General features: G+C 28.1%; 1 protein-coding gene across 2 annotated transcripts in view; it reads left to right on the top strand.

Annotated features, from left to right (window-relative positions):
- The window catches only part of LOC111689017 (protein numb), a 36,154-nt gene that overhangs the window by 5,387 nt on the left and 10,352 nt on the right, over positions 1–20,415 (top strand). The window contains exon 2 of one of the 2 annotated variants that reach the window (XM_046950393.1): positions 6,096–6,125. The gene's annotated coding sequence lies outside the window, so the exon portion shown is untranslated. Of the gene's footprint in view, positions 1–6,095; positions 6,126–8,747; positions 8,927–20,415 lie in introns of those variants that run through there. The other variant, XM_023451520.2, reaches the window with a different exon arrangement.

The following is a 20,415-nucleotide window of genomic DNA, read 5'->3' as shown; positions in this document are numbered from 1 at the left end:
AAAACCGCAAAAAAAATTTGTTTCTTTGTTGGTAATTTATGTGAAAAAAAGTAAATGTTAAAATTTGTGTATGTGTAGAAGTCAGTGAATAATATCGGGGGTATTCACAGATCATGGAAAAGAAAATGTTTAATAGTTTTTCAAAATGATTTTCCATTAATCCATCAACAAAGGTTAAGCAAACAAATGGAAAATAGCTCAAAACAAATGCAAAATCACTCAATCTCATAAACTAGTCCAGCGAAATGGTCTTGTATTAACTCTTGAGAGCACTATCTAAGGTATTTTATTAAACTTACATTTAGCAATTTAATTTATTCCATATCGATTTAATTTAACCTTCAATGTCATGAATAATTCTAGTTAATTAGTTATTTTTAGTATAAACATGTCAATTTAGCCTCAAATGAACTTAAAGGATATTTATTACGAAATATTAATTAAAATAAAAGTTCTAGGTCAATTCTAGTTCAGTACAATGTTTTTTTTTCATTTATTGTTCTCAGTTCTAGTTCAGGCTTAGATCAGTTCTAGTTCAGTTCTAGTTTAGTTGTAGTTCAGTTCTAGTTCAGTTTTAGTTCAGTTCTAGTTCTAGTTCTGGTTCAGTTCTAGTTCAGTTCTAGTTCAATTATAATTCAGTTTTAATACAGTTGTAGTTCAGTTCTTTTTCAGTTCTAGTTAAGTTGTAGTTTAGCTTAAGTTCACTTCTAATTCAGTTCTAGTTTAGTTCTAGTTCAGTTCTAGTTTAGTTCTAGTTTAGTTCTAGTTCAGTTCTAGTTCAGTTCTAGTTCAGTTCTAGTTCAGTTCTAGTTCAGTTCTAGTTCAGTTCTAGTTCATTTCTAGTTCAGTTCTAGTTCATTTCTAGTTCAGTTCTAGTTCAGTTCTAGTTCAGTTCTAGTTCAGTTCTAGTTCAGTTCTAGTTCAGTTCTAGTTCAGTTCAAATCTAGATAACTTGACACTAGTAAAACGTACATACTATCTGCTATTTATTTACGAATTTGTGCAAATATTAAACAAATGGAATTTAATTTCCTCACCAGAATAACTGTCAAATTTCATTATTATTTAATTTTTGTTTGATAATTGAAATCAATTTGAAACGATCAATATCCTGATTTTATAACTACTACGTCCTGTTGCCAATTTCAAAACATTTATTATTGGAAGAAATTGAAAATGTAAAAGAAAACCAATTTTATATTTATAGCCCAGTGGCGCTACAAAGTGGCAAATATAAGATTGATGTGATGAGTACTTTTTACACACACAAGCACAAGCTTTCTGAAAACGGAAGTCAATGATGCAATATTTAGCTTTTGTTTTCGTAAATATATGTTTGTAGTAAGTACATGTATTAACTGTGGTTGGATTACGTCTTGTGTGAGTATGTGTGTTTGCAAAAGTCTGAATAGATGGATGACACACCTTGTTGGCAATGAATTTCCTGTTTTAGTACTTCTAGTATTTGGTTGGGTTCGTATCAAGAAGAAGTCTTATAAATGTTGCTTCTTCTATTTATTTATTTATTTTTTTTACATTTTTTTTGGTTTGGTTTTTATTTGAGAGCTTAATTCAAAGTAGATTGTACTACGTACATACATATGTTGTAAATTGTTAAAACAGTTTGATGTTGCAATATGTAGGATTATCTTACTTTACCCACATATTTACACAAATTTACTTACATACACAGAAACACACTACATGAAATGTGTGTGTGAGTATGTAATTGACAAATACATTTTATTTGTAGGTTGTCTATTTAAGTTGCTTGTTTGAATTTCAAGCCAAAACATTTCAATTTATTGATTCTTTAACTGCAGGCAAGTATACAATAATTGCAACATCATTAATCAAATGTTGTGGTAAATGTTGCAAAAAAAAAGAGCAAATAAAAATGTTTATTTTGTAGGAATGCGTTCAGAGGAATTGGGGCATGAATACAATTTAATATAATACTGTTGTTTCCTGGATTTGCTATGGGATGATAGATGTTTGGTTGTCCGGAGCTACCGAAATATTTTAATTCCTGTTTAACTGACCTATAATCAGTATTAATTAAGTTTAAGTTTAGTTGTAGTTCATTTGTAGATCAGTTAAATTAAGTTTAAGTTCGGTTTTAGTGAAGATCTAGTTGAGTTCGAGTTGAGTTATTATTCAGTTTTGGTTGAGTTCGAGTTGAGTTATTATTCAGTTTTGGTTGAGTTGTAGGTCAGTTCTGGTGAAGTTCTAGTTCAATTCTAGTTGTAGTGAAATTGCTGTTAAGTTCAGTTCTAGTTCAGTTCGAGTTCTAGTTAAGTTCAGTTCTAGTTCAGTTCTAATTCAGTTCTATTTCAGTTCTAGTTCAGTTCTAGTTCAGTTCTAGTTCAGTTCTAGTTCAGTTCTAGTTCAGTTCTAGTTCAGTTCTAGTTCAGTTCTAGTTCAGTTCTAGTTCAGTTCTAGTTCAGTTCTAGTTCAGTTCTAGTTCAGTTCTAGTTCAGTTCTAGTTCAGTTCTAGTTCAGTTCTAGTTCAGTTCTAGTTCAGTTCTAGTTCAGTTCTAGTTCTAGTTCAGTTCAGTTCTAGTTCTAGTTCAGTTCTAGTTCAGTTCTAGTTCAGTTCTAGTTCAGTTCTAGTTCAGTTCTAGTTCAGTTCTAGTTCAGTTCTAGTTCGCTTCTAGTTCAGTTTTAGTCCAGCTCTACTAAACTTTGTCCTTATTTTGAATAATAAGTCTTTAAAATAATATGTTTATATTTCATAAACTATTTTATTAGATTTTTAATTGTAGTCGTTTAAATTAGCTCTTAAGCAAATATTTTTCTCATTATTTTATGACACGTTTTGGGGCTTTGGCCTCTGCCATTGTTTCGGCATATTATAAATATAAAACTGCACTAAACTGCAGATACCAAAGTAACAAATTCATAAAGTGTGGTAAATAGATATTTAACAATATTTTGTATTTTCAACAAATACCATTTAAGTCTTAATACTCTATAAGCTCTACCCTAAGGGGGTGTGTTTAGGCTGATCTATGTTGTATATTTTATGTCGTGTCTTATTTGTTGTACATATAGCAGACACACTTTTGTGCGTGTGTTACTATCCTTGGGTTTGTAGCTCATTATCCGAAATGTTTATGCTTTTCGTCTTCACACCCGTTACACTATTTTCTGTTTTGGACATGTCCTTAAAGTTGTAATGTGGCTTGGAAAAAAGTTTAATATGCTCTGTGATTTTTTCTTTACTCCCACGGGAATGGAAGTTTTCATATTTTCACTTGGGAACTTTGATTTGAACGCGTGTGTGTGTGTGGGAAGTTGTTTTGAGTTTTTGGAAAAAATTGTTTGGACAGTGAAGTGCAGTTTTTTTGATATGTTTTGTGTAAAGTGTTATAAATTTTGTTGGATGTTATATTTCAAATTGTTGCATTTTTAATATATCATTAATGAAATTAAGTTATTTCTTATAAATCCTAAAAGTTCGACATAAAACATAAGCAATAAAAATCCATTTTAATTCAAGTTCAGTTAAGTACTATTAAGTTCAATTCTATTTACACTAGATACAAATATAAATTCGGATTTTATATTCTATAAAAGGGAACATAAATTGAACATAATTTTTTAAGTTAAAATATAATTTTAAATATTCTTATTAACATTAAAATCCAATCAATTTTAGACTTTGCAATTACAATCCAATTCATTTTAGACTTTACAGAACCAACCACCTCATGGGTTAAAACATTTTGCCCAATTTGATTGAGTCAATAAACAATATTTAACCTTATCTGCCTTTGCAACAACACACTCACACACACGTGTTGGTTTATTTTCCGTCCGTAAATTTGCTTCGTATGATTAGAATATTGAAATAATATGACACACTGAGGTAACAACAACAACAACAGAAATGACTCTAACTAAGATCATGGGAATATTGTCATTATGTTTCAACCACTTTTCACAGATTTTGCTTTTACGAGCTTTCATTGGAACAACAACAACAACAACTACAAAATAAACTAGACCCAAAAAACAATCACCAGTTTAATATCAAACATTGTAACAAAATTGACAAAAGAAGGAAAAACTTGTCAGAAAAAGTTCTCATGTGTGACTGGTATATAATCAAAAAGAACGTACGTACGTGAGGAAGTCTATTTGCTTTCTGTTACAATTTCAGTTGAATTGTCTAAACGTGGGTGATAGTAAAGCCGTCTTATTGGATCAATTATCTCTGTTGAGGGAGAGAGAGGAAGAGGTGGAAGTAGGTTGTGAAACTAAAAAATATGTTGCAACATATAAATATTAAATCTACAACATATTGTATGTTTGCAGTAGTAAGATGAGTACTAGACTGAGTTTTAACTTATAATAAACGGCGACATATGAGTCGAAATCTTTTATTAAATTTTATTTTAGAAGAATAGAATAAAAGAATGAATGAAATATAGAAACGCTTGGGTGATCATATATGACCATAACTTACAATTCATTCATAATGTTAGAACACTAAATGCATTTTTTAATCAAGTAGAGTGGCAATACGTTTTCTTAATTTTGTTTAATTAAGTTTACTTTGTGTTTATTGTTCAATGATAAAGCCAAATTATCTTAATTAATAAATAAATTTTAAAATAGATTTTATAACAAATTAATAAAAGAAACTGTCTTTTGAATTGTACTAAAACTGCACTAGATCTGAACTACAGCTGATCTAGAACTGAACTAGAACAGAACTGAACTAGAACTGAACTAGAACTGAACTAGAACTGAACTAGAACTGAACTACAACTGAACTAGAACTGAACTAGAACTGAACTAGAACTGAACTAGAACTGAACTAGAACTGAACTAGAACTGAACTAGAACTGAACTAGAACTGAACTAGAACTGAACTAGAACTGAACTAGAACTGAACTAGAACTGAACTAGAACTGAACTAGAACTGAACTAGAACTTGAACTGAACTAAAACTGAACTAAAACTGAACTAGAACTGAACTAGAACTGAACTAGAACTAGTACTGAACTAGAACTGAACTAGAACTGTACTAGAACTGAACTAGAACTGGAACTGAACTAGAATTAAACGAAAAGCGAACTAGAACTGAAATATCAGTTCCCTTTTAAAGAAACAAACAAATTTGGCTTAAGTTTTCCCAACAAAAACTAACCGAGAAAAACTATAGCAATAGTAACACAAATATTGTTTCAAGCCAACCTTTTTTACGATCCATTTTTTTTTGCATTTTTCTAACAATAATAACAAAGCAATTAAAAAACACTTAAAAAATCCTAATGTTATTTTTAAATTGCATACAAATCGTTTACACTTTAAGAACTACTTGAAAACACTTTTGTCAAGCGATCATCCCTAATGTGAAAATAAATGAAACAAATTTAGCGGATTATAAAGCAATGATAAGGGCGTTTAGAATGTTTTAATGAGTGGTTGTTGGGTGGATGACGGTGGTGTTGATGATGGTGATAGCGGTTGTTGTGTTATGTGAATTGTTTATTTTAATCCTTATTAGATCAAGTTTCATTATTAGATCAGAATGTTATTAGTCATTAATGTGTCATAAGATTTGTTTGGTTAACATTTTTTATATATTTTTTATCTAAGGTTTCTTTTGCGGTTTAGTGGTCGAATTTAGTTTAATCAACCCTTTATATTAGTTAAACTTATCTCTTCTAAAATTACTTTAATATCCTGTGGTTAAGTTATATCCTTATTTTAATTCAATAACATTTTACTTCTACGGTGTTAATTATGAACTTTCATGTTAAAGTATTTCTTATTTTACCAATACTTTAAAAAATACTTTAATAAAGTTTAATTGGTTTTCTAAAGCCTTGACCATTATTAATGACTGTGAGAATTTTCAATGTTTAAATTTAAAAGAAAAAAACTAAAATATGAATATATGACAATAATACTACGAATTATTTGAACAATGGCTAATTTGTATGTTAATGATATTCTACCACCCTACTCTTTATTAGCATGTAATTTAAGAGAATATTTTAAGAGAGTTTTCATTTAAAATAGCATTGCCATATATAAATATTTTGTGCTAATTGGCTCTCTTTTTCATGTTTTAATTACAGATCCCAGTAGGAAATTTTCAGCAATTTAAGGTAAGTGTATAAATATACTATATTTTTAAAAACTTAAAGAGAAACAAGTGTTTAAATATTTAAAGAAATTTAAAATTTACTTAATTTTGAAGTTAATATTTAATTACATCTTGTGACGTTTTCTTATATTTGCTTTAAGAAGTCCAACGTTTTAATAATGAATAGAAAAAGCATCGCCCAAAATTGACAATCGTAAACACTATCAAACATAGAACTACAAAAAATCCAAAAGCAGCTGCATTTTCATAGAATGAACGATGAAATGATATATTTATATTTTACGATCATTTACAATCAGTTATTGATAAAATAAGCAATGATTTTAATCGCAATATTTCCTAAAGGTAATCTTCTTCCGTTAAGAGAATATTAAAAAATCTCTCTTAACTTAAAAACTCTCTTAAGTTTTTTTATTATTCTCTTTACTTATTTTTATCTGTGGTTAATAATCTTATCTATTTGCTTGTTTACTGAAATCAAACTGTCTCCATATGACACACGGTTAAACAATAAAACATATATAAAAGCATGCAAACATACAGTGATGGCCTAAAATATAGTATATTTGTACGTAAAAGTAAAACACTGGTGATTAGTTATTTTAGGAAAAATTATAACTTTAATTTTTGATAATGAAATATTTTCTAAGTATTTAAAGTTCAGTTCTAGTTCATTTCTAGTTCAGTTCTAGTTCAGTTCTAGTTCAGTTCTAATTCAGTTCTAGTTCAGTTCTAGTTCAGTTCTAGTTCAGTTCTAGTTCAGTTCTAGTTCAGTTCTAGTTCAGTTCTAGTTCAGTTCTAGTTCAGTTCTAGTTCAGTTCTAGTTCAGTTCAAGTTCAGTTCTAGTTCAGTTCTAGCTCAGTTCTAGTTCTGTTTTAGGTCAGTTCTAGTTCAGTTCAAGTTCAGTCCAAGTTCAGTTCTAGTTCAGTTCTAGCTCAGTTCTAGCTCAGTTCTAGTTTTGTTTTAGTTCAGTTTTAGTTCAGTTCTAATTCAGTTCTAGTTCAGTTCTAGTTCAGTTCTAGTTCCGTTCTAGTTCAGTTCTAGTTCAGTTCTAGTTCTGTTCTAGTTCAGTTCTAGTTCAGTTCTAGTTCAGTTCTAGTTCAGTTCTAGTTCAGTTCTAGTTCAGTTCTAGTTCAGTTCTAGTTCAGTGCTAGTTCAGTTCTAGTTCAGTTCTATTTTATTTGTTGTTCAAACCTAGTTCAGTTCTGGTTTAGTTTCAGTTGTAGTTCAATTGTAATTCAGTTCTAGTATTCTATTTTTTCCAGTAAATGTAAAATTTAAAATAACATTTATTTTCGTATATCCCTGTTTACAAATTTTAAATCTCTCTGTCTGTCAAATTTTTAAGAGAGGCAGCAGATAGTAATTTTAAGTGTTTCCCTATAATTTTGCTAAACTGAATTTAATCTTGAAACCAAATTTGTAAAGATGGTAAACTAAACACATTCTAATGTCTTAAAAAGGTATGTATCTTCTAATATATAACATTTTTCAGTGTGCATTGTCATTTATTGAAAAAAAATAAACAATAGGTAAAAATTCTAGATTTAACTACCTGGTGGCAAGAGACACATTTAAATATTAAAGAGAGACTCTTAAATGATAATTTAGTTAAGAAGAAAAGAGTATAAAACAGACTTTAGTTTACTTTACAAAAGAGTTATTTTAAAGATTTTGTTGTAGATTTAATGTAAATTTATTTGTTTTTTTTTAATTTATATAATTTTATTAAGATTTGTAAAATAAAATATAATAAATTTTTTCGTTTTTGATAAAACTTCTTTTTTGTCGCATCTTACAATTGCACACGTTTAAAATGACTTGTCAGATTATTATGTTTTATTATTAAATAAATTATCTAGATACTTTTGAATCTATTTCATATAGAAATTCATGTCATGGTATTAGTCTTTTCGTTTTAGTGTTAGGCTTGGGTTTTTAACAAAGAGTAATATTTTACAATTTAAGAGTTTGTTTGATTTTTTTTGTTTCAAGATTTAAGAGTAAAGCTAGGTAGAGTTTTAAAGGTATTAGTTGACAGACGGTGGTGGTGGTATTTGTTTGTGTGTTGTATCTATGTATCTGCTATTGTTTTTGTACAATGTATTGTTTTCCTTTAAACCCAACAACAGCTGTCTGTTTGGCTGTTTCAGTTGCTTTTGAGTAAAATTTCATTGTAACCGTTCACTTCTGCCAACGACAGTACAGTAGAGTTATTTCAGCCGCTGAAACGTAAAGAACGTGAGCACGTATTAACCGAGAGGGTTTTCAACTCGCTAACGCTTGACATACCGCCGTGGTGTATTCTTAGGGTTTTGTTTTTTTATATCTACAGAAAAGTAATAATTTGTACTTATAGATTAAATGATCAATTTAGGTGTTTCTTAACGTATTTCCTCAATAGGCGGTTTAGTTTTATAATTTCAAATCCAAAACGCGTTTACGTATCGATTTTTTTTAAATTAAATTTAAAAACGTTTTTTTTTTGTTGCTAAAAAAAAGTGTTGAAAAGTTTTGCAATAGAATGAAATAAAAAAAAGAAAAAACAATAACAAATAATTGTGGATTATTAAAACTGAATAAATAAAATTGTGGATTACTCACTATTACAAATAGAACAAATTTTATAAATTGCACGCTCAATTTTAAAATTATTAACAAACAAAAAAGAACAAAATAACAATAACAACAAATCTCTACAACTATATAAATAATTATTAATTGGATAAAAACAATAAAAATAATTAACTCAGCCAACCAACACATCAACAACCAACCAACCTTAATTTTTGGATTTAAATGGTAAATTATAAAAAAACACAACTACAACAACTGCATTCATTATTATTGTTGCTAAAACATAATACAAAAAAATAATAATATTCTATTTGTATTGTACAAACGAATGTATTTAACAAAACGTAAATTCACAATAAATTTAAAACCCATAATGAAATAAAAAAGACAACATTTCGTACGCGTTTTTTTCCAATTCCATTTTATCTGTATTTTATACTCGTACTACTTACTCCCAGATAAATATTTATGTGCTACAAATACTGAAAATAAAGCTAAGCGACTATTCAAAGTTTGTCTATATACAAAACTCTGTTTTTTTGTCATCGTCTTCTTCTTTTTGCTTGTTTGTATTTATATTTATTCGAAAAAAAAAATTGTATAAAAAAACAAGTTTTGAATTCATTGGAATTTTTAAAATGTTTACTTGTTTATTAAATTGAAAATTGGTTAGGTGCTAAAAGAGATTTCCTGTTGGAGAGGGGGCGGGGAGCTTAAAAATCTGGTTAAATTTAAATAAAAGTTTGGATTGACTCAATCTACAGTTTAAATATCAAAGTTTTCAAAAACTTCATTCAACTCATATTCTAAAATATATTAAATTTTGTTCACAAATCTTTTCTCCCAAATCCAGCTGATATTTGTATTATAATTCAACTCGATTTTGCTTTTACTTAACTCATTTTTTGATCTTTAATATTTTGTTCATTATCATGGATCTAATATCATGATCTTCACGTATTCAATTTATGATCTTTAATACTTTAAAATTTCATCTAAGAAGCTTTAAATTTTATCTCAAGTGGTTCAGATTTCGATCACATCATGATCACAAAAGCTGTTAAGATCTCGGATACAAATATTGTTGATAAATTTACAATCAAGATCTAAAATGTCGAAAAATTGTGATCCCTTAATCTTGATCTAAAAATTGTAAGATAATCATCCTTAATTCTTAAGTATCGTTCTGAAGAAAGAAACTAAACTTTAACTTAATGATCAATTATTCTTAAGTCTCGTTCTGAGGGAAGAATTTAGATCTTAAGAATTTTGAACACAATGATCATAACCCGATCTGGATACTTCAAGAAAAAGTTTCTCAAAATTGATTATTGATCTTAAAAATTAAAAATTTTGCTAACATAAACTTAACCTCATCATTATTTTTCACATTCCATCATAAGTATTAGAAATTTTGATCACAGGATCTTGAACTTAGATCGTGAGCTTAAATATTTAAAATCATGATCATCGATCTGGATACTTAATCTTAAAAATTTTGATCACAGATACTTGACCACATATTTTTAAGGTCATGATCTTTAACATCTTAAGTCTTGATCATCGAGCTGAATCCTTAAAGAATATGTTTCTTAAGAAGAAGTTAATTTCAATTCTTCAATATTGGAACAAAGTTTCTGAATATAACGTTGGCTTTGAAACAATTTTCATACAATATTATCGTCCAATCTTTAGTTTAGAGTCTAAAGATTGGACGATAATATTGTATGAAAATTGTGTTATTGACAAAGAGAGAGAGAAAGGGAGGGAGAAAGAACTCCGAACAAAAATATTAAGAACGGTGATTACAAACTGTTGATTTTAAAATGTTTAGATCAGGATCTTTAGAATTTTAGAACAAAAACTTCTTAAGATTTTATTTAGTTATTTATATAAACTTAAGTTATTTATATGAACTTTAGTTATTTATATAAACTTTAGTTATTTACATAAACTTTAGTTATTTATATAAACTTTACACACTAAAGCTGGAATCGACAGAGCGCTCACTTATGAACTTTTTTACTTTTCTTCTCTAAATTTATGATTTTAGAGAGTGATAGTGACTAATGCTAGCTTACGTCAAAACAAAGAGAGCTTTTTTCCTAACCCTACTTTAAAGTTTTACAAGTTCGTGTTATGTTTTTATCAGAGATAGAAGGAGAGAGAAATTGAATGCATGGGAAAAGGAGAATGACATGTTTAAAAGCTTGTCAAGTCTCGATATTGAACTAAATTTTGTTACAAACTATAATAAATATAATAAAATGAAGTTTTACTATTCTTTCCTCAAAGAGACAAAGAGAGTTAGAAAGAGAGAGAATGTTGAAAGCTTTACTCTTTTGAGTTAGTTTTTTTAATAGTTTCTGTAGAAAAAATGTTTTTTTCCAACCTTAATGTTTGCATAAATTTTGCATAAAAATCTTGTTCCAAGAAGAGAGAGAGAGAGAGAGTGAGAGTGGTAGCAAATATATTCTTCTAACCCTGACTTCACCTTAATTGCAGAAAGCTTCTTTCTTCATTGTTATTAACAAATGTTTAGATCTTCCTGCAAGACTCGATATAAAACCAAGTTTTTTCGAAGAGTTCAATGTTCGGATCATAAAGTCGTTTAGTAATGCTTTCAAAAGGTTTAGTGAAGACCTTAACTTTTGCGCTTTTAACTTTAAGCTTTTCTTGGTGGATCAATGATTTCTCACAAGAACTTTTTTTAAAGAATTTGTCATTTCTATGAAATTACTATTTCCCCCAACCACTGTTTCTTTTTTTGTCATAAGATTGACTTGGTCTTAAATATAACAACTGCATCAATATTGGCTGCTGGTGTGGTTGCTGCTGCTGCTGCAGCGTTTTAAATACATATTTCTCTTTCTTTAGCTAGAAAAAAAAAGCAAGTTAAAGCTCTTTATTTTCTTTTATTATTTATTTACTTGTTATATGTTATTTCAGTTATTTATTACCATTTTTGTTTTGTTTAAAAGGAAAATGAAAGCAAGCATTTTTTTAATTCCTCAAAATTCCAAAAAGAAAACTTAATAATTTTAATGATTTTAGGTCAGACCCTCAAACACATTTTAAAGCTTTGAGTCATCGTTTTTTAACATATTTCGAAAAAAAACTGTAAACAATTTGTTTATATGTATTTGAAAAAAACAGGTATTGAGTTTAATTATATACAAATAGAATTCGATAGAATTTTAAAATACTCTTTATTTCAGAATTGTTTTTACTTAATTCTTTGTTGGTTAATTTAGCTTATGTGTTTTTTGTTGTATAACAATTAATTATCACAGGTAACAATAAAAAAATACAAAAATAACAACTATTTATAACAAAAAATAAAATTTGCAAAAAAAAAGAGTACAATAAAACAACAACAACAAAACTAAGTATTGAAACCTTGCAATTTCAAGTCAAAGTTCTCATTAACACAGATGGCTTTAATGTAAACACACACACACACACAGACAGACAGACACATAGCAACTTTTTACACTCTTACCCATACTAATAAAACATGTCATGTTTTATTATTAGTAATATTGACTAACTAACTCATTGAATTTCTGTCTGTCTGTCCATTTGTCTCCCTGTTTCTCTTTACTTTTGTTTTGTATCTGTTAAATACACCAAATGCATAATTACAAGTTTTTATTGCTGACGTATCTTTTAAGCTGTATTTAATCTAGGGTTTTTTTTTCATCTTGGTCGTGCTCTTTTTATGTGGGTATTAGTCATTTATAACCACGATTAGTTTTCAACTAATATTTACCTGTGATTTTTCTTAATGATAGTATACACGAAACTAATTTTTTAACTCTTTATTGAAATTTTGACATAAATTTGTTTTTTTTTTCTAGAATTTATTAAGTTATTTTATTAGATAATAGCGTTGAGAAGTTTTTCATGTTGAAAAGAAAACATGGAATTTTGTTTACATTATAATGGTCACCTTTTCTTTTGAAATTTAAATGCAATTTACTTTTTAAACACAAAGAACTGAAATAAAAGAAGCATCAGCTAAAGAAGAAGATGAAAATAAAATATTTATTGTATTTCAAATCTATTGTATAAGTATCTAGAACTAACAAATACAGCTGTATGCTGTTGCATGAAACCCGTACTAAAGTCATGTAAGACAGACTCTGTAAAAGTCAGAGATGGAGGAAATAGTATAATGATACTTTTGGGTAGAGTTTTAAGTTTTATTTCAGTTCTAGATCTGATCTAGTTCTATTCTGTTCTAGTTCTGTTCTAGTTCTGTTATAGTTCTGTTCTAGTTCTGTTCTAGTTCTGTTCTAGTTCTGTTCTAGTTCTGTTGTAGTTCTGTTGTAGTTCTGTTGTAGTTCTGTTTTAGTTCTGTTCTAGTTCTGTTCTAGTTCTGTTGTAGTTCTGTTCTAGTTCTGTTCTAGTTCTGTTCTAGTTCTGTTCTAGTTCTGTTCTAGTTCTGTTCTAGTTCTGTTCTAGTTCTGTTCTAGTTCTGTTCTAGTTCTGTTCTAGTTCTGTCCTAGTTCTGTTCTAGTTCTGTTCCAGTTCTAGTTCTGTTCCAGTTCTGTTCTAGTTCTATTCTAGTTATGTTCTAGTTCCATTGTAGTTCTGTTGTAATTCTGTTCTAGTTGTGTTCTAGTTCTGTTCTAGTTCTGTTCTAGTTCTGTTCTAGTTCTGTTCTAGTTCTGTTCTAGTTCTGTTCTAGTTCTGTTCTAGTTCTAGTTCTGTGCTAGTTATGTTCTAGTTCTGTTCTAGTTCTAGTTCTGTTCTAGTTCTGTTCTACTTCTGTTCTAGTTCTGTTCTAGTTCTGTTCTAGTTCTGTTCTAGTTATGTCCCAGTTCTGTTCTAGTTCTGTTGTAGTCCTTTCCAGGTTAAATTCATTATTAATTTCTGTATTCTCTTTTATTTTTTTGTTTTATTTTTCTTTTAATTTTCCCATCCCTGCCTTAAGTTGTATGTATCTCACCGTAATCAGATATAGAAATATTTTGTTAAATTCATCGTTATAAAAATAAAGAAACATGAACAAACAAAAACCAAACCTGTTTTTACCATTTAGACAGGCATTTATTAAAAGAGATCTAAAGAAACTTTATAAAAAAGAACTTACAAGTTATTGCTGTTTTTATTTTTAACTCAAACTTTAAAAGATACAAACTTCAACTTGCAGTTCTCAAACCCTTAACTTTATGGCAATTACTACAAGTTTTTTTTTTTTTAAAGTACTTACTTATGTATTTTTTTCTTCTTGCTAAACATTTAATAATAGTTTTATTCTTTGTTTAGTTGATTGGCTCCAAATGGTCCATCAAGTCTGCTAGTATGGGAGTAATATTTGTCTATTTGCATTTGTCTTCTCTTGCCTCCTGGTTGGCTTGAATGTCTTCTTAATTTGTTTAAACTTTACAATAGATTTGCCTGTTTTTTTCTTTTCATTTCATTTTATTGTTTGCCTTTTGTTTTTATGTGTTTTCTTTGTTCAAGTCCAGATCTCATTGCCAGCTAGCTAGTCGGTAGCAGTAGTTATTAGTTCCAGTTTTCAAATTGCTACAAGTGCAAGTGATTGTCTTCATCAACCAGGCATCCAGCCAGTTAAGATCACTATCATTATGAACTTTGTTATGGGCTATATAGATGGATATTGCAGGCAATAGAGAAAATTATGTTGCTTTTTTTGTAGGTTTTTGTTTTAGACTTTAAAGAAGGTATAAAGTTTAATTGAAAGATTTTTATTATTTATAAATAATTTTGAAATTTTTAACATTAAATTTAGACTACCTACAACTGTATTCATAAAAATTTATCAAGGGTTTATAGAACCATTTTTGTATTAATTTTTGTGTTATAAATCATTGATAAATTGTTATGGCCCCTAATGCATATGTAAGAAAATCTCTTAGAAATATGGTCCTTCGAGCCAAATGTTTATGATTTTTAAAATCTGGTCCTTTGCATTGGGACACAGAAGTTTGCTTTGTAATACGATTTGAGTGCCTAAATAAATCTAAATTTTATATTTAAAATACTAACAATTCCAAACCTGCCTTTCAAATGGTCCTTCGCACTTGATACTTTAACTTTTTATAAACAAGTTTACTTTTCTATGTTCAGATTATACAATCTAACGGCCAAACAATGAAGTACTTTTACTGTTTTGTTTTTTTCTCCAAAAACTTGTTGATTTCCTTTCAATCTAATAGCTACTGCCCAGAAAAAGAAATAGCATCAAGCCAAAAGGTTAGTTGTTGTAACAAAAACTCACAATTTTGTGGTCTTAACCTCAATTTTGGTTTAAAATTTATGTTTTTTGTATTGTTGCAAAAATACTCTGCTCACAACTTTGTTTTTCATTTTTATGAGGAAATTTTTGTAAATGGCAAAAACAATATAAATAAAATTTAAAACAAAGTTGTTTTATATACTAAGTTGTAAGTAAAAAAATTAATGTTTGCGGTTTTTAGTTGGCAGTGGTTAGAGTTAAAACAAAACGTGCTTAAATATAATTGAAATAAATACTATTTGGCTAAAGGTAACAAAGATATTAAAGAAATTTTTAAATAAGCTTTCAATTTTATAACAAATGAAAGTAATAAGAATTAGTTAAAGTGAAAGGAATATTATGATTAATCTTTAGTTAAAGTTTATAACGAGCTTTAAAACTTAAGAGAGCTAAAACTTAAGCAGTTCAAAAATGGTCCTTCGAGCCTGTTTTATAAACAAGTTTAAACGGGCTTTAAACCTTTGGCAATTTTTGTAAACATAATTGTACATCATGTGTTACCACCTTTTCAAAGCTTTTGTTAGTTATACTTCAAGCTTTTTGCAGCAAAAATGGTCCTTCGAGCTCACAAAATTACTAGATTGACATTTAAAAAAGTCAAAAAACTTTGTTGAAATATATTTTATAATTTTATTTTATTTCTCTCTTAAATGATTTCCATTAGAAAAAATAAAAACAATTTTCAGGGTGAATACCATTTTAATTTACAGTAAAAATTATGTTTTTTTTCTTACTCCACAAAAAAAAAATATAAAAATGACAACTAGAGCATGTTATTGTTTGTTACTGCATGCTTCAGTGAAATGCTTAAATTATAAATTTTCAAAGTAATTATCTAAATTAAAAGTAATTATTTAATAAATAAAACATAATTTTAAATAAATTATAAATTTTCATACAACTTTCAATAATCCTTTTATAAAATTCTACTTAAACAGCGACACACTTATTACGCATACTTTTTCTTCTCCAGTTTTTATTTATATAATAATTTAAATTATCTAAATGATAACATTGTCTAGTTGCTACTTAACTATCACAAATATTTGCTTGCAAAGTTTTCTAATATTTAAATCTGTAGAGAAAAATAAAAACGATATATTTTGCGCTTATTTGCTAAAATGTCACACTGATACTTTAGGCTGACATTTTTGCTTAAATATACTTGAAGGCAAAAAAAAAAAAAAAACAAAATTAAATACTTTTTAGATAATATTGTTTTGTTTGTAAAACAAATAAAAAAACACTTTTAGCAGAAAACAAAGATTTGCTATTTAATATTAAACTGATTAGAAAGGTAAATATTGTTGTTTTAATTAAAGTTTCAAGAGCTCTTTTCCACACTTACATTTTTAATATTTCTTTCAACAATTTTAAAACCGAATTTCAAGACAAGAATATAGATCAAACTATAGACTAGATTATAGACTGGACGGTAGACTAGACCCTTACCTAGACTATAAAGTAGACTTTTAGAACTGAACTAGAACTGAACTAGAACTGAACTAGAACTGAACTAGAACTGAACTAGAACTGAACTAGAACTGAACTAGAACTGAACTAGAACTGAACTAGAACTGAACTAGAACTGAACTAGAACTGAACTAGAACTAAACTAGAACTGAACTAGAACTGAACTAGAACTGAACTAGAACTGAACTAGAACTGAACTAGAAATGGACTAGAACTGAGCTAGAACTGAACTAGAACTGAACTAGAACTGAACTAGAACTGAACTAGAACTGAACTAGAACTAGAACCGAACTAGAACTGAACTAAAACTGAATTAAAACTGAACTAAAACTGAACTATAACTGAACTAGAACTGAATTAGATCTGAACTAGAACTAAACTTGAACTGAACTATAGACTGTGGCGTAGTCAAAACTATAGACTATAGAGCTGAACTAGAACTATAGTCAAGACTATAGCTAAGATTCTAATAAATAAGTAATAAATCATTTTTTTTTTTCAAAATATTAGCTTTCCCTCCCCACTGTTGTTTATTTAATTATTATTTTTTATTTCAAATTTAAAATTAGGCGTTAGTTCTTTTTTTGTAATATATTAACTTCAACATTCTTTTCATGTTGTTGCTTTTTAATTTTTTTATGTTAATTATTGATTTCTTGGTTTAAAGCAAGAATTAGTTACAAAATTATAAAAAAAAGTTAGAAAAAATATAAAACCTGTTGCTATTTAATAGGTTTTTGCGGTATGCATACATAATTTTAATAGCGTTTAAGTCACACACACACATACATACGGAATTCTGAGACCCCAACACCCAATCAATATTCTAGGAATTTGTTTATGTGAGACATACATAAATATTAAAACAAGTGGAAAAAAGTAAACTATAAATAAAAATATAAATAAATTTTATATCAAGACATAAATTATATAAATATTTAAAACAGGCTTTCAATAAATTCTTTATTGACTTGAGCCAATGAGTCAATCTTTAACAAAAATCAAAACAGTTTATTTTCAAACACAGCTGATATTTATATATTTTAATTTTAAAAGAAGGAAATTGTAAAATCTTAGAAAATTTGCGGCATGTGCTTCAAAAAAAAAAAAAAACAACAAAAATCATGTAACATTGAATGTAAAACAAATCATAAGGACTTTTATTCTTTTTCTTTTCAACTTCTTTTCTTAATGACAGATGTTTCCTTTGCCACAAAAATAAGAAAGAAAACTATTCAATATCCAAATGCTTATAAAAACAATTTCTTTGTTATTTTCTTTAATTTTTAAAACAGCATTTCCTTTAACTGCTTCTGTTGTGCGCTCTCTTTCTCTATTTAAAGTGTTTCCTTAAATAACAACAACAAAAAAAACTACCTGAACTGACAGGATATTGTGTTTAAATGCAGTTAGCTAAAAGAGACATAAACAAAGGAGAGATGAGTAAAAGAGATAAATGCATTATTTCAAACTATTTCTTCATGGTACGTGTTATTTAAATGCATATGGTTTCTTTTTGAAAACCTTAAAAAAACCAAAACAGAAATTCATTTCATAAATTTTAGCAGATGTTGTCTACTCTCTAGTTTGGCCGACTAACAGCTAAATATGACAATTGGAGAGAAAAAAGTAAAGTGCGTTTTTAGAGGATTTAAAAATACAATGAAAAAATAGCTACATATATAAAAAAGCTAGACTAAAATAAAGACTATGATTACAATATAGTGAAAACTAAAGACTATAGTGAAGACTTATTGCTATAGTCAAGTCTGTAGAGTATATACTAAAATGGATTGGAATAATGTCAATATTATGATTAGATTATGGGAAAAGTTTGTTTAGTAAATACTAGACTATAGACTAAAGAAGAATATACTCCAGACTGTAGAACTGAACTAGAACTGAACTAGAACTAGAACAGAACTAGAACAGAACTAGAACAGAACTAGAACAGAACTAGAACAGAACTAGAACAGAACTAGAACAGAACTAGAACAGAACTAGAACAGAACTAGAACAGAACTAGAACAAAACTAGAACAGAACTAGAAGAGAACTTGAACAAAACTAGAACAGAACTAGAACAGAACTAGAATAGAACTAGAACAGAACTAGAACTGAACTAGACCTGAACTAGAACTGAACTAGAACTAAACTAGAACTGAACTAGAACTGAACTAGAACTGAACTAGAACTGAACTAGAACTGAACTAGAACTGAACTAGAACTGAACTAGAACTGAACTAGAACTAAACTAGAACTGAACTAGAACTGAATGTTGTAAAAAATGCTATTCAAGGGAAACTTTTTTAACTAACATTATTTTCAAATGCATGATTTAAAAAAGCAAGGAATTAAAAAATTCTCACGTTTATTTAACAGTCAGTTTGACATTTTTTTTTTCCTAAACTCCCCCCAACATGTTCAAGACCAAAATTTCAGAAAAAAACACCATGAACGACAAACCACCACTATTTAAAAAAAGAAATTATTTTCATATTGAAAAAAAAATAATATATTTAAAACGCTTATATAAAGGATAAAGAATAATTTCACACACACATACATACAAACTCACTCATTCACTCGTTTTTATATATAGTAACTTAGGTTCACACACCTATAACTTAGTTGACGTTGAAAAAAGTGGTCGTTCGAAAGTTTAAAAGTAGTTTGTTGTTCTTGTTGTATTTTAGGTTGTGTGGCAGTTAAGGATGTAAAGGAATTTTTAATTTGCTGGGTCTTGTTAATATCGTTATAAAAGTATAAAATGTTAGAATTTAATAGCAACTACAATATTATGAACCCACAAAACAACAGAAAAAACAAGAACAAAAAAAGTGTGGGAATAATATTAAAACTTGACATCCTGTAATAGTTTTTTTTTCTTTGTTATAACTTTTACATATAGTGGGAAGAAATTTTAAGAAAGACAGAAAAAATTAAAGGTAATTTATATTTAGATTATAATAAGAAATTGTATAAATGTATATTTTTACATTTGTTGCTAAAATTAAAAATTTGCTTTTATTTTGCAAATCCAGAACTCATTCTTTACTTATAGTGAAATCATTTCTTTCGGTACTTTTGTTTTAAAATCCTTTTTTAAGGGTTAGTTTTTATACTTTTATTTATTACCTAATACTTTTCTTTTTTAGAAAAGAGAAAAATCCTTTTAGTTGTTTTTCAAACTCTTGGGTTTTTTCTCATCTTATAGAGATCTTCGAAATCTTAAAAAATTTCTTAAAGAATCCTTTTTTTATTCTTATCATTTAACTCACAAAATAAAAGTAACAGTAGTGTCCTTAAATAAAAGTTGCATAAGCTAGTATTTTACTCTGCTTACCTAAATATTTCACACGGTTTTTAATTTTTATTTCAATGAAGAAGAACTAGGCACCCTAAGAATTTCTAGCCATGCTGCCATGCAACACCTTTTTGAATACAAATTATTATTACTATGGTTTTCTATTATCCTTAGAGTACAGGGTGCATTCTGTCATGTCCTTGCTTGCATTTCTATGTTGGTATTTTTGGGGTGTTATTTACATTTATTGTGCATAATTTTAATTACGGGGTTCTTAGCATTCTTTGAAAAACTATTGGTATTTATAATTATTATTAGCTTAGGCATCTTAGTAGAGGTGAGAAAGGTTTTTTGCTAATGCTGATGCTGAAAATAGGACATCAGCTTGAGTGCTTATATATTGCAAGGACAGCTGTCAATAAGAAATCAGAAATCTTAAAACAAAAGTATGGAAAAGTTTGAGCTGAATTATAATTATATAAATTATAATTTCCAAAACGTATTTGATACTTTTTAAATACTTATTAAGTAGTTTAAAAACATTTTTTCATTAAAGTACCAGTTCTAGTTCAGATCTAGTTCAGTTCTAGTTCAGTTCTAGTTCAGTTCTAGTTCAGTTCTAGTTCAGTTCTAGTTCAGTTCTAGTTCAGTTCTAGTTCAGTTCTAG

Source organism: Lucilia cuprina, chromosome 2 (assembly GCF_022045245.1).
Source record: "Lucilia cuprina isolate Lc7/37 chromosome 2, ASM2204524v1, whole genome shotgun sequence".
In the NCBI taxonomy this organism is placed as follows: Eukaryota; Metazoa; Arthropoda; class Insecta; order Diptera; family Calliphoridae; genus Lucilia; species Lucilia cuprina.
Note: the sequence above shows the minus strand (reverse complement) of the source record. Positions and strands in the feature narration are given on the sequence as shown.